At 40.6% G+C, this 13,464-nt stretch overlaps 1 protein-coding gene across 1 annotated transcript in view; it reads left to right on the forward strand.

Moving 5' to 3' along the window:
* Positions 1 to 8,494: 8,494 nt before the first annotated feature.
* Positions 8,495 to 13,464, forward strand: part of LOC116373665 (NLR family CARD domain-containing protein 3-like) — a 46,075-nt gene continuing 41,105 nt past the window's right edge. Inside the window, exon 1 of the mRNA XM_031822070.1 lies at positions 8,495 to 8,605. The gene's annotated coding sequence lies outside the window, so the exon portion shown is untranslated. The remainder of the gene's footprint in view (positions 8,606 to 13,464) is intronic.

A 13,464-nucleotide genomic window follows, 5' to 3' on the forward strand; every position in this document is an offset into this window, starting at 1 on the left:
GAAGGAGGATCTAGGGTTGTGGTATGGAGATGACCAGGTCTTGGTCGACACCCTAGTATGGTTCTGGGTAGAGGAGTTTAGGCCGGTATGGTAAAGCTGTTCACGAATGCAGGAATGCCAGATAATGACAGTTGTATTGATTGCACTATTTATATCCCCAGGTTCCCCTTAAATCAAGACTTCCTCCCTTTACAGTGACCGGAGGAGATTATTACCGTTTGGCCCGGTACAGTACTCTTGGGAAATGATGTCAGGGCGAGGTTTTACCGACAGATTGGACAGGATTATGCTCCCTTGTACATTTGGGAATGCCTTTCACACTCATTCAACACCAAGACATGAAGTTTAGCCAAATGGGAGAAAAGAGCTACTCCATCCGGGTCTCTTGATGACAAAGTATACATTGATAACATTGGGGTTCAACGGGGGGGGTGCCAGATGAGTTCAAAGCAAGAAATCAGATCCTAGCAGGATTAGAGTTAAGTATTTCCGGGTGGTCTACTCTCAATAAGAACGTGGACTGGATTAATTATATTTATGATAATCAACAGAGCTTTAACAAGTATACCAGAGATGCTATTAAAGGTTTTGCAGAACAGACTGAAGTAACCAGCCTGATGGCTTGGCAGAATAGAATTGCATTAGATATGTTATTGGCTGAAATGGGAGAAGTATGCGTGATTATCGGGACCATGTTTGTGCTTACATCCCAAATAACACAGCTCCGGACGAATCAGTGCCCGAAGCCTCAGCTGGTTTGACCACCCTGGCTCACGGGTTGGCAGAAAACTCTGGGGTGGATACTTCTCTGACTAATTGGGTTCGATAGTATGTTCGGAAAATGGAAAAACAATAATATGATCAATGTATTATGGGCTACATTCACCTGTGTGACTGTTTTAGTTTTATGTGGCTGTTGTCTAATTCCCTGAGGCCTTATTTCCAGGACTCTGGAGAAATCGATGACAATAAATGGTGAGGTACCAGGGGATTCCAGGTTCTGACCTGCGGAGTGCTGATTGTCTACAGGACAAGTGGATGAATCTGGATCCTTCATTTGCGGGGAATTTATATTTGATGAGACCATTTTTGATGTTTAGGGAGGTTAGGTTGTATCTTGTTTCATTATTAGACTGTTTTGTTTATGAAGATTGTAACGAAAATCCTGATAAGAAGAGTTATGATTCTGATGTAGGCCTGAGAAACAGTTGTGGCGAATGCAAGTATGGGGTTTAGGTTTAGGTGATGTTTTGATGGCAAGAAATATTTCTAATAAAAATAGAAATAGGCTTTTTAATATTACAATATAACTACATGTGTGATTGGATGTATAATATTTAATCAAAGGGTGGATATGTTAAGGGAATTTTGATCAATAATGACTATTTATGTATACATTTCAATCAGGACTGATAATTCAGAATACTATTATGTTACTGTATATGTACTAATCAGAATACTATTATGTTACTGTATATGTACTAATCAGAATACTATTATGTTACTGTATATGTACTAATCAGAATACTATTATGTTACTGTATATGTACTAATCAGAATACTATTATGTTACTGTGTATGTACTAATCAGAATACTATTATGTTACTGTGTATGTACTAATCAGAATACTATTATGTTACTGTATATGTACTAATCAGAATACTATTATGTTACTGTATATGTACTAATCAGAACACTATTATGTTACTGTATATGTACTAATCAGAATGCTATTATGTTACTGTATATGTACTAATCAGAGTACTATCATGTTACTGTATATGTATGAATTTTCTTTTTAATCCTAGTACTGAATATAATGTGTGTAAATATAATCAAGAATTAGAACAATGACTGTCTGTTCCTTGGTAGAAATGAATGAACTAAATCGCCAGACTGGCTAGAAGGCTTATCTACACAGGCTGACCTTGGCTCTAGGCGAGGTGGGAAGGCTTGAGAACTATAGAGCCTTTCTACCAGTGTCAAGAAGAGACGGAACATTTAGAAAACACTGACGTCATTTTCAGTTTATAACCTGTGGTAAAATGTGTAAGGAGCAGTACTCTCGTGAATAAAGGCTGCTGTTTGACTTTAAGACTGGGACTCTGTCCATTCCTATAAAATAAGGGTCATACAAATCCTTATGAATTGACAGAGTATTTAATTTTAATTGGGTGTTAAAACATAGAGGAATTTAATTCCTGCAACACTTTCAGAAAAGACCTCCAACTGAAAAGGGACTAACTGTTCTGTAAACAGTTGTGTAAAACTCAGCAGATATACCATCAGTCCCAGGAGACTTATTATTTTTAAGTTGTTCAATAGAATAAATTATGTGTTCAACTATAATAGGGTTTTCACACTGTTCCCTGTCAGCCTCAACAACTGATTTCACATCCCCCAGACAATCAAAACAAAGAGTTGAGGACACCTCACAATACTGTAGAAGATGAGGACACCTCACAATACTGTAGAAGATGAGGACACCTCACAATACTGTAGAAGATGAGGACACCTCACAATACTGTAGAAGATGCAACTAAAGATGTAGATTAATGTGGGATCATCTGTGATGAGACCCGTCATATTTAATTGCCGAATTGTATTATTTTTAGAGTGGTATTTTTCTAACCTGAAAAAAAAATCTGACATATTTTGTCCATCCTCATCTAGCCATTTCTACCTACATCTGACACAGGTTCTGTCTGCTTTCAGTTTATACATATCATCCAACTGGTGTTGTAGATCAAACAGAACAGATTTATCCTCCTCCATTTCTACCTACATCTGACACAGGTTCCGTCTGCTTTCAGTCTATACATATCATCCAACTGGTGTTGTAGATCAAACAGAACAGATTTATCCTCCTCCATTTCTACCTACATCTGACACAGGTTCCGTCTGCTTTCAGTCTATACATATCATCCAACTGGTGTTGTAGATCAAACAGAACAGATTTATCCTCCTCTGAAAGACTTTCAACAGGCTTTTGAACAAGACAGGTGATCTTTGTAATTACACTTTCTTCTTCAGTTCTCCTGGTCTTGGCAACAAAACTCTCATGTTTTCTTGCATATCTTCCAACCTTAAAAAGCTCCCAGTTATTACTGTATGAATTGTTATTCATAGCGTTGTTCCTGAAGTGTTTAATTACATTGTTTATCTCCATCTGGACCATCTCATGTTTTAATATAGAGCTATTAAGCTTCCAATAGGATGCTCTGCCAGGGCCATTATCAGAGATAAACAGTGTAATGTCAGTATAAACAGCTCTATGGTCAGTAAGGGCCATTATCAGAGATAAACAGTGTAATGTCAATATAAACAGCTCTATGATCAGTAAGGGCCATTATCAGAGATAAACAGTGTAATGTCAATATAAACAGCTCTATGATCAGTAAGGGCCATTATCAGAGATAAACAGTGTAATGTCAATATAAACAGCTCTATGGTCAGAAAGGGGAGTGACCAGGATGTTAACAGAAATAGCCTGTTAATCAAAACATTTCGACACCAACCAAAGATCTGTGGTGATTGGCTGGAGTGGGTCTTATTACTCCAAGTGAAAGACTCGTCATTAAGAAACTTTAATCTCCAAATATCTACAATATCAAACCTTTCCATCAACTGGCTCAAACTAATATTCAGAGAAATGGACTGTCCTGGAGGCCAAACTAATATTCATAGAAATGAACTTGTCCTGGAGGCCAAACTGATATTCATAGAAATGAACTGTCCTGGAGGCCAAACTAATATTCATAGAAATGAACTGTCCTGGAGGCCAAACTAATATTCATAGAAATGAACTGTCCTGGAGGCCAAACTAATATTCATAGAAATGGACTGTCCTGGAGGCCAAACTAATATTCATAGAAATGAACTGTCCTGGAGGCCATCTTTCATTTAAATGATTCAGAGAAATATTCAAATCCCCACCTACTATAAGTAAAGCATTAGGGAACTTGGTTAGCCTACTATAAGTAAAGCATTAGGGAACTTGGTTAGCCTACTATAAGTAAAGCTTTAGGGAACTTGGTTAGCCTACTATAAGTAAAGCTTTAGGGAACTTGGTTAGCCTACTATAAGTAAAGCATTAGGGAACTTGGTTAGCCTACTATAAGTAAAGCTTTAGGGAACTTGGTTAGCCTACTATAAGTAAAGCATTAGGGAACTTGGTTAGCCTACTATAAGTAAAGCATTAGGGAACTTGGTTAGCCTACTATAAGTAAAGCATTAGGGAACTTGGTTAGCCTACTATAAGTAAAGAATTAGGGAACTTGGTTAGCCTACTATAAGTAAAGCATTAGGGAACTTGGTTAGCCTACTATAAGTAAAGCATTAGGGAACTTGGCATTGAGTGAAAGTATAGACAATGACAAAGTGGAATATAGAACAGAAAGTACTACGAGATAAACAACAATCACAAACTCTAGTAAAACTGAGAAGAAACCCTTGTTGCATAACATTTAGATTTAAATGATTGAGGGAGAATAGTGGAGCATAACAAAGATAACTGCCAGCCCAAGATACAAGAGAGATCACTGCCTTACTGCATTTAAAAAGTTAATTCACCTTAGAGCTGGGAGTGAGATCTGCTCACATCAGAGGTAGATAACTAGGTATGTTGACTATCAGTCACAGTCTGGGAGTGAGATCTGCTCACATCAGAGGTAGATAACTAGGTATGTTGACTATCAGTCACAGTCTGGGAGTGAGATCTGCTCACATCAGAGGTAGATAACTAGGTATGTTGACTATCAGTCACAGTCTGGGAGTGAGATCTGCTCACATCAGAGGTAGATAACTAGGTATGTTGACTATCAGTCACAGTCTGGGAGTGAGATCTGCTCACATCAGAGGTAGATAACTAGGTATGTTGACTATCAGTCACAGTCCTCAAGGAGGAACATCAGCATGTTTCCACTGTCCATACCTGCCTACTCCTTTAACACCACAGACAACATGATTAATGTTTCCACTGTCCATACCTGCCTACTCCTTTAACACCAGAGACAACATGATTAATGTTTCCACTGTCCATACCTGCCTACTCCTTTAACACCAGAGACAACATGATTAATGTTTCCACTGTCCATACCTGCCTACTCCTTTAACACCAGAGACAACATGATTAATGTGTCCACTGTCCATACCTGCCTACTCCTTTAACACCAGAGACAACATGATTAATGTTTCCACTGTCCATACCTGCCTACTCCTTTAACACCAGAGACAACATGATTCATGTGTCCACTGTCCATACCTGCCTACTCCTTTAACACCAGAGACAACATGATTAATGTTTCCACTGTCCATACCTGCCTACTCCTTTAACACCAGAGACAACATGATTAATGTTTCCACTGTCCATACCTGCCTACTCCTTTAACACCAGAGACAACATGATTAATGTTTCCACTGTCCATACCGGCCTACTCCTTTAACACCAGAGACAACATGATTAATGTTTCCACTGTCCATACCTGCCTACTCCTTTAACACCACAGACAACATGATTAATGTTTCCACTGTCCATACCTGCCTACTCCTTTAACACCAGAGACAACATGATTAATGTTTCCACTGTCCATACCTGCCTACTCCTTTAACACCAGAGACAACATGATTAATGTTTCCACTGTCCATACCTGCCTACTCCTTTAACACCACAGACAACATGATTAATGTTTCCACTGTCCATACCTGCCTACTCCTTTAACACCAGAGACAACATGATTAATGTTTCCACTGTCCATACCTGCCTACTCCTTTAACACCAATAAAAAATTATTCATCTGGACTATTAAAAGGACCAGGATGAACCAAACTAGTTTACAGACAAAGACTTAGAAGGGAGGATTAAAGCTCCCCAACATGTAATTATATCAAGAAGACTTTATAACTGCCCTGATTGGCTCTTTATTGACAACTCTAATAGGACAATTATATCAACAAGACTTTATAACTGCCCTGATTGGCTCTTTATTGACAACTCTAATAGGACAATTATATCAAGAAGACTTTATAACTGCCCTGATAGGCTCTTTATTGACAACTCTAACAGGACAATTATATCAACAAGACTTTATAACTGTCCTGATAGGCTCTTTACTGACAACTCTAATAGGACAATTATATCAAGAAGACATTATAACGGCCCTGATAGGCTCTTTATTGACAACTCTAACAGGACAATTTGGGTTGACATGGAAGAAGAACTTAATGCCCCATTTGGAGCATCATATTATCTGAGTCAACACTTAAATGTGGGACTGCAGAATCCCATAATGACCCAAACTAAGAAATATGGCGACACATAAATAAGAGACGGACATCTTCACCTTTCCTGACAAGCTCTGCTTCGTTTTGGAACAACCATGAATACTAATTAGGAGGAAAGGTGGTTGTCTGGAGAGAGTGGGATAGGTTTTGTTTTAGCCTCAACACTAATACATTTCACTTCTGGTTTTAGTGTCAACTTGAATTAGAGTGGCTGTGGAAGACTGGTCCCTTGATGATATCTGCAAGTGTCTGAGAACCAATGATCTCCATGATTCCATCCCATCATTCCAAGGTTCACAATCTTTCTGAAGAAAGTCAACTCTATTCTATTGTCCACATTGCAACGAGCAAACATTCTCTGTGTCCAGACTACTCACACATATTGTCCTCTACCACCAGCATGAACCACATGTTCTAACTACCTGTGGAGTTAATGGGTGTGGGAAAACAAATAGATGTTTCAGCTTCTATCGGTCACACATCTACCAAAACCACACAGAGCTTTAAAGAGCCAACATAGATGAGAATTGCCCTCATGATGAATTTGAGACTGGGACTGATCCCATTGAAGATGACATGAGCGATGTAGAGAGTCTGCCAGAGGCTGAATATGTTCAAGACACAGAGATCAACACTGAGCAGCTAATTGAACGTCTCTAAAACAATATCTGTCTTGTTATTTAGTAAACCAGGAACACTGCATCCCAGCTACGGTACAGAATAACATTGTTGAGGACCTCAGAACCATGTTGATGCTTTATGACCCACTACAGCCCCCTCAGGTTTCATCTGACAAATAAACTAATACATGTGGTTGAACAGGACGATCTCAGGGACTTGCTTAACAACTCTGCAGTATTTGAGGAAGGCATTAGATGCATAATCTCTGAGTGGATGCTGGAGCATTACTGTGTGAAAGAAGTGGGCGTTGTCAGGACAACTGAAGTACCAATGAGAAACAAAGAGGTTATAAAACAAGGTGATTTCAATACAGCTACATTTCCCCCAGGCTACATGAATATAAAGAGACATGAGACAAAACAATCATAATGAATCAGATTACATGGCCCCCAGGCTACATGAATATAAAGAGACATGAGACAACACAATCATAATGAATCAGATTACATGGCCCCCAGGCTACATGAATATAAAGAGACATGAGACAAAACAATCATAATGAATCAGATTACATGGCCCCCAGGCTACATGAATATAAAGAGACATGAGACAACACAATCATAATGAATCAGATTACATGGCCCCCAGGCTACATGAATATAAAGAGACATGAGACAACACAATCATAATGAATCAGATTACATGGCCCCCAGGCTACATGAATATAAAGAGACATGAGACAACACAATCATAATGAATCAGATTACATGGCCCCCAGGCTACATGAATATAAAGAGACATGAGACAACACAATCATAATGAATCAGATTACATGGCCCCCAGGCTACATGAATATAAAGAGACATGAGACAAAACAATCATAATGAATCAGATTACATGGCCCCCAGGCTACATGAATATAAAGAGACATGAGACAAAACAATCATAATGATTGTGTCATATACATGGAGGACACAGTGTGTTTATGTGTTATATACATGGAGGACACAGTGTAATGGACAGGGGGACCTGATCCTAGATCATAATGAATCAGATTAGATGGACAAGGTGGACCTGATCCTAGATCATAATGAATCAGATTAGATGGAGGGGGGGACCTGATCCTAGATCATAATGAATCAGATTACATGGAGAGGTGGAGCTGATCCTAGATCAGAATGAGTCAGATTACATGGAGAGGTGGAGCTGATCCTAGATCAGAATGAGTCAGATTAGATGGAGAGGAGGGACCTGATCCTAGAGCAACGCTCCTCCCACTGCCTGTATGAAACAGAACACAATAGTTGTAAAGTCTAGTTACAGCAGGTGTTTACTGCCATCTAGTGGATGATACCAATATAACACTTTATTATCAGGGTGGGGAGGCGGCTGAGCTGAAACCTAACACATAGTTGTAAAGTCTAGTTACAGCAGGTGTTTACTGCCATCTAGTGGAAGATACCAATATAACACTTTATTATCAGGGTGGGGAGGCGGCTGAGCTGAAACAGAACACATAGTTGTAAAGTCTAGTTACAGCAGGTGTTTACTGCCATCTAGTGGAAGATACCAATATAACACTTTATTATCAGGGTGGGGAGGCGGCTGAGCTGAAACAGAAAGTAAAGTTGTTGTTTTGTTCAGGATCCATTTTGAGACGACAGAGCAGAAAATACTATATGGAGATTATTGAAAAATAAAGTAAGTATTACTGAACAATAATCTATTCTAATGGACAGAATAAGATAATTAATACCTGGAATGAGATATTACTAGTTAGTAGAACTGCTACTTGAGCTGAGTTGCTGACAGACAGCAGTTTTCAAAGTGTAAACTAATCAGTAGTCCTACATGTTTTCAGTAACACGTCTGGTAAAGATGGTGGAGGAGCTTTTCAATGATATGGTTTTATGTTTATCTCAGGGTTTCTCCATCCTTTTGTTCTTACCAGCACTTACACACCTGATTCAACTAATCATCACATATTTGAAGACAGTTTCATATTTGAGGCAAACAAATGAACCTTCTCAAATTAAAACCTTTTGGGTTTGTAGGCCTGCTTACAATTATTAAAGTCCTACAGTAACTCACATTTTGGAGGATAAAAACACAGCTAAACTTGGTTTCGGGTAAATTATATGTTTATCAAAAATAATGTAAGAGAGATGTCTTGAAGAAACGCGTCTGGGATTAGAACTCTGTGTCTCTGCGACAGTGGGAAGTTTGTTTTGCATGGCCCGGTGCTACAGCTGAGTGGACTGTTTGTTGAAACTGTGTCTCATATGGAGCGTTAGAACAGTGGTGGAAACAGAACGCAGTTCCAGAATGTCTGTTGAAACTGTGTCTCATATGGAACGTTAGAACAGTGGTGGAAACAGAACTCAGTTCCAGAATGTCTGTTGAAACTGTGTCTCATATGGAACGTTAGAACAGTGGTGGAAACAGAACGCAGTTCCAGAATGTCTGTTGAAACTGTGTCTCATATGAAACGTTAGAACAGTGGTGGAAACAGAACTCAGTTCCAGAATGTCTGTTGAAACTGTGTCTCATATGGAACGTTAGAACAGTGGTGGAAACAGAACTCAGTTCCAGAATGTCTGTTGAAACTGTGTCTCATATGGAACGTTAGAACAGTGGTGGAAACAGAACTCAGTTCCAGAATGTCTGTTGAAACTGTGTCTCATATGGAACGTTAGAACAGTGGTGGAAACAGAACTCAGTTCCAGAATGTCTGTTGAAACTGTGTCTCATATGGAACGTTAGAACAGTGGTGGAAACAGAACGCAGTTCCAGAATGTCTGTTGAAACTGTGTCTCATATGGAACGTTAGAACAGTGGTGGAAACAGAACGCAGTTCCAGAATGTCTGTTGAAACTGTGTCTCATATGGAACGTTAGAACAGTGGTGGAAACAGAACGCAGTTCCAGAATGTCTGTTGAAACTGTGTCTCATATGGAACGTTAGAACAGTGGTGGAAACAGAACTCAGTTCCAGAATGTCTGTTGAAACTGTGTCTCATATGGAACATTAGAACAGTGGTGGAAACAGAACTCAGTTCTCAAACTGGAGTAAAAGTAAAGATTCCTTAATAGAAAATGACTCAAGTAAAAGTGAAAGTCACCCAGTAAAATACTACTTCAGGAAAAGTCTAAAAGTAGTTGGTTTCAAATATAATTAAATCAAATCAAATCAAATTTTATTTGTCACATACACATGGTTAGCAGATGTTAATGCGAGTGTAGCGAAATGCTTGTGCTTCTAGTTCCGACAATGCAGTAATAACGAACAAGTAATCTAACTAACAATTCCCCCCAAAAATTTGGTATCAAATTAAATGTAATTGCTAAAATATACTTAATAAGTATAATTAATAATAATAATTAATAAATATAATTAAGTATCAAAAGTCAAAGTAAACTAGTAATAATTTAACATTCCTTATATTAAGAAACCAGACGGCACAATTGTCTTGTTATTTTAATTTATGGATAGCCAGGGTCACACTCCAACACTCAGACATCATTTAAAAACAAAGCATTTGTGTTTAGTGAGTCCTCCAGATCAGAGGCAGTAGGGATGACCAGGGATGTTCTCTGTTTAGTGAGTCTGCCAGGGTCACACTCCAACACTCAGACATAATTTAAAACCAAGCACTACATGACCAAAAGTATGTAGACACTTGCTTGTCGAACGTCTCATTCCAAAATCATAGGCATTAATATGGAGTTGGTCCCCCTTTTGCTGCTATAACAGCCTCCACTCTTCTGGGAAGGCTTTCCACTAGATGTTGGAACATTGCTGGAGGGACTTGCTTCCATTCAGCCACAAGAGCATTAGGGAGGTCGGGCACTGATGTTGGGTGATTAGGCCTGGCTCGCAGTCAGCGTTCAATTTCATCCCAAAGGTGTTCGATTGGTTGAGGTCAGGGCTCTGTGCAGGCCAGTCAAGTTCATCCACAGCGATCTCGAGAAGCCATTTCTGTATGGACCTTGCTTTGTGCACGGGGACATTGTCATGCTGAAACAGGAAAGGGCCTTATCCAAACTGTTGCCACAAAGTTGGAAGCGAAGAATCGCCTAAATGTCATTTTTATGCTGTAGCGTGAAGATTTCTCTTCACTAGAACTAGGGGGCCCGAATCATGAAAAACAGCCCCAGACCATCATTCCTCCTCCACCAAACTTTACAGTTGGCACTATGCATTCGGGCAGGTAGCGTTTTCGAGGCATCCGCCAAACCCAGATTCTTCTGTCGGACTGCCAGATGGTGAAGTGTGATTCATAACTCCAAAGAACACGTTTCCACTGCTCCACAGTCGAATGGCGGCGATCTTTACACCAATCAAGCCGATGCTTGGCATTGCACATGGTTATCTTGTATGCGGCTGCTTGGCCATGGAAACCCATTTCATGAAGCTGACGAATTGAGTGTTGCAACTGAGGACAGACCATTTTTATGTGCTTCCGCACTTGGCTGGCCCTTTCTGTGAGCTTGTGTGGCCTACTACTTCACTGTTGAGCCGTTGTTGCTCCTAGATGTTTCCACTTCACAATAACAGCACTTACAGTTGACCGGAGCAGCTATAGCAGGAATTTGAAGAACTGACTTTGTTGGAAAGGTGGCATCCTATGACGGTGCCACGGTGAAAGTCACTGAGCTCTTCAGTAAGGCCATTCTACTGCCATTGTTTGTCTATGGAGATTGCATGGCTGTCTGTCCGACTTTATACACCTATCAGCAACTGGTCTGGCTGAAATAGCCGAATCCACTAATTTGAAGGGGTGTCCAAATACTTCTGTATATATAGTGTAGATGCTCTGTCCTGTTACTGGTAGGACTATAACATTATGTGAACTGACCTGAACAGGTTTAGGCTGGTCATCTATGATATGTAGGTTATATACAGTACATTCTCTGTCCTGCTACTGGTAGGACTATAACATTATGTGAACTGACCTGAACAGGTTTAGACTGGTCATCTATGATATGTAGGTTATATACAGTACATTCTCTGTCAAATCAAATCAAATCAAATCAAATGTATTTATATAGCCCTTCGTACATCAGCTGATATCTCAAAGTGCTGTACAGAAACCCAGCCTAAAACCCCAAACAGCAAGCAATGCAGGTGTAGAAGCACGGTGGCTAGGAAAAACTCCCTAGAAAGGCCAAAACCTAGGAAGAAACCTAGAGAGGAACCAGGCTATATGGGGTGGCCAGTCCTCTTCTGGCTGTGCCAGGTGGAGATTTTAACAGAACATGGCCAAGATGTTCAAATGTTCATAAATGACCAGCATGGTCGAATAATAATAAGGCAGAACAGTTGAAACTGGAGCAGCAGCATGGCCAGGTGGACTGGGGACAGCAAGGAGTCATCATGTCAGGTAGTCCTGGGGCATGGTCCTAGGGCTCAGGTCCTCCGAGAGAGAGAAAGAAAGAAAGAGAGAAGGAGAGAATTAGAGAACGCACACTTAGATTCACACAGGACACCGAATAGGACAGGAGAAGTACTCCAGATATAACAAACTGACCCTAGCCCCCCGACACAAACTACTGCAGCATAAATACTGGAGGCTGAGACAGGAGGGGTCAGGAGACACTGTGGCCCCATCCGAGGACACCCCCGGACAGGGCCAAACAGGAAGGATATAACCCCACCCACTTTGCCAAAGCACAGCCCCCACACCACTAGAGGGATATCTTCAACCACCAACTTACCATCCTGAGACAAGGCTGAGTATAGCCCACAAAGACCTCCGCCACGGCACAACCCAAGGGGGGGGGGGCGCCAACCCAGACAGGATGACCACAACAGTGAATCAACCCACTCAGGTGACGCACCCCTTCCAGGGACGGCATGAGAGAGCCCCAGTAAGCCAGTGACTCAGCCCCTGTAATAGGGTTAGAGGCAGAGAATCCCAGTGGAAATAGGGGAACCGGCCAGGCAGAGACAGCAAGGGCGGTTCGTTGCTCCAGAGCCTTTCCGTTCACCTTCACACTCCTGGGCCAGACTACACTCAATCATATGACCTACTGAAGAGATAAGTCTTCAGTAAAGACTTAAAGGTTGAGACCGAGTTTGCGTCTCTGACATGGGTAGGCAGACCGTTCCATAAAAATGGAGCTCTATAGGAGAAAGCCCTGCCTCCAGCTGTTTGCTTAGAAATTATAGGGACAATTAGGAGGCCTGCGTCATGTGACCGTAGCGTACGTGTAGGTATGTACGGCAGGACCAAATCAGAGAGATAGGTAGGAGCAAGCCCATGTAATGCTTTGTAGATTAGCAGTAAAACCTTGAAATCAGCCCTTGCTTTGACAGGAAGCCAGTGTAGAGAGGCTAGCACTGGAGTAATATGATCACATTTTTTGGTTCTAGTCAGGATTCTAGCAGCCGTATTTAGCACTAACTGAAGTTTATTTAGTGCTTTATCCGGGTAGCCGGAAAGTAGAGCATTGCAGTAGTCTAACCTAGAAGTGACAAAAGCATGGATGAATTTTTCTGCATCATTTTTGGACAGAAAGTTTCTGATTTTTGCAATGTTACGTAGATGGAAAAAAGCT

Source organism: Oncorhynchus kisutch, unplaced genomic scaffold (assembly GCF_002021735.2).
Source record: "Oncorhynchus kisutch isolate 150728-3 unplaced genomic scaffold, Okis_V2 scaffold4061, whole genome shotgun sequence".
Taxonomy (NCBI): Eukaryota; Metazoa; Chordata; class Actinopteri; order Salmoniformes; family Salmonidae; genus Oncorhynchus; species Oncorhynchus kisutch.